The sequence below is a fragment of the Pteropus alecto genome, unplaced genomic scaffold (assembly GCF_000325575.1).
Source record: "Pteropus alecto unplaced genomic scaffold, ASM32557v1 scaffold189, whole genome shotgun sequence".
Taxonomy (NCBI): domain Eukaryota; kingdom Metazoa; phylum Chordata; class Mammalia; order Chiroptera; family Pteropodidae; genus Pteropus; species Pteropus alecto.
Genome location: NW_006442117.1, coordinates 1931015 through 1933223, shown reverse-complemented (window position 1 = coordinate 1933223; position 2209 = coordinate 1931015). Strand labels below are relative to the sequence as shown.

General features: G+C 48.0%; 1 non-coding gene across 1 annotated transcript; it reads left to right on the top strand.

Moving 5' to 3' along the window:
• Positions 1-1562: 1562 nt before the first annotated feature.
• LOC112470069 lies at positions 1563-1681 on the top strand. Its single transcript, XR_003042822.1, has one exon. It is a non-coding gene; the product is annotated as a 5S ribosomal RNA (ribosomal RNA).
• The last annotated feature ends 528 nt before the right edge of the window (positions 1682-2209 follow it).

Below are 2209 nucleotides of genomic sequence, written 5' to 3'. Positions count from 1 at the left end.
TCTGGACCCCTAGTGTGGCCCCGGGGCTGGCAGCATCAACACCCCACACCGCAGGTGTTGGAAATGCGCCATCTCAGGCCCCACCCAGAACCCCCGAACCGGAATCCGCATTTCACAGGCCACGTGTGGGCACGCCAGCCTGGGGTAGACACTTCTGCAGAAAGCACGGAAGAGCCGAGTCCCACTGGAGCCTGTGCTAGGGGCTGGGGACTGCCACCTCAGGGGCCACACGCCTCGACCTCTAAAAGCTCCCAGGACATGGACAAAAGCCCCGCCTTGCCTGTCACTTAAAGGCAGAGATGCCGGGTTCTCATCTTATTTTGCTTGTATGGCCAACATCATCTTCTCCCTCATATCTATTTGCTCTGACTGTCCCTCCCCCGCTCCCCCATGGCCTCCCCCAACCTGAAGCGTTAGTTAAAACCACACCGGGTTTAGTAGCACCGGGCAGCTGGGGCTGCGAAAGGCCTCGCCCGGCTGCAGCCGGAGGCCTTGTTCCCACAGACGAGTGAGAAGGTGGAAAAGGGTGTTATTTTCCACTGTCTGGTTTTCATTCATGGTTATGTGGTGTCAGTCAGCCAGAAATCTAAACAGAGCTGGGAGACGCCTTTTACATGGTCGGCCTGGCACTTAGCTGCAGACACGGCCAAGAGGCCACCTCCACAACAGGGTACAGGAGATGAAGAAGCGATGTCCTGGGGTCAAACGTACTCTACGTATTTTGTTCAAACTTAATACTTTAAGTAACTTTAACAGCCTTAAACCAAGTTTTGCATATCATACTTCCTGAAACGTAATAATTCAATGAGGCAAAGTCCTGATTCGAGATAGCCCATCACATAGGGGTCAGCTAACCTCATCATTAATCGCCAGCCCTGGCTGTATCTGCTTTAGCTACAGGCAATCGCGAGCCTTATGTGGCTAGTCAAGGAGAGAGAACGTCCGTTACTGGTCCAAATCCTGCTTGACACCATCTACATTGTGCTTCATTACGTGCTTTATTAATGTTTAATCTCTCTCTTCCTGTTATTTTTCGTGTGCGTGTAGATCCAGCCCTTGGATAAGCAAATGCTAAACCGCCTTCTGGGCTTCCAACACGTCTGCTTCTGTCCTAGCCGCAGGGCAGGGGAGGCGGGGTAGGGCAGAAGCAGGCAGGCAGAGAGCCCCGTCCTCTTGCCTTCTGCCCTCCGCCCCAGCCATCCTGGCTTGCTCACGGAGTCCTCGCAGCTGAAGGCAAACCGAGTTTCAGACTGAAGCACACGCATTTCAGTTTATCCACCGACCACCTGACATTTGGGGTCAGCCTCTGCGACCTTTCATTATGAGGTCATTTTCAGGTTGTGCTGAGGGTTAGGGAGATTTCTCAACTATCGGCGTCAAAAACTGGCAAAAACTCACACTGAAAAGATAATTATGGGGATGGAAAAAAGTCCACATAGAAATAAAATGCAGTTCCGCTTAAGAATGGAGTCTGGAGGAGGCTGAATAAATTCGGGCTCGCAACATGTTTTTTCCACTTAGTTTTTCAGTATGGAAAATAAAGTTTTGAAACTGAAAGAACTGTCTACGGCCATGCCACCCTGAACAAGCCCGATCCCGTCTGATCTTGGAAGCTAAGCAGGGTCGGGCCTGGTTAGTACTTGGATGGGAGACCACCTAGGAAAACTAGGTGCTGTAGGCGTAAAAAAAAAAAAAAAAATAAGGGACTGTAAGCTGACAAGGTCCTTGCAATCTGCGAGGTCAACCAAGGGTTGCCTTGCCTAAAAAATTGAAAGAATTAAGTGATAACTGATGCTACGTAGCTGTTAACAATAAAAGAGAAAATCATCAAATCACATAACATTGTCTTAAGAAGCTCCTAGGTTTGGATTAAAGAAATCATTCTCTAACTCTGTAAGCTCTCTGGATCATTTAACCAAGGGACTGTTAATACACAAGCAAAATAGAGACAATCAAAACTAAAATCCATACTATTATTAAAAAAAAAGAACAATATTTCCCATGATCAGAGAAGGTTGGAAAACGCAAGGCAGACCATAGACAGGTTCCTATTGGAATATTCAGGGCTAATGGATATTGTGAATTATCGCAGAGCAGCTATAGAATGGCTAATTTCTGTATTATTTAAATGTAGCACCTGCGGCAGGACTGGTGTCCCGTGGAACACACTTTGGGAAACACTGGAACAGATCCATAAAGAATCATGCAC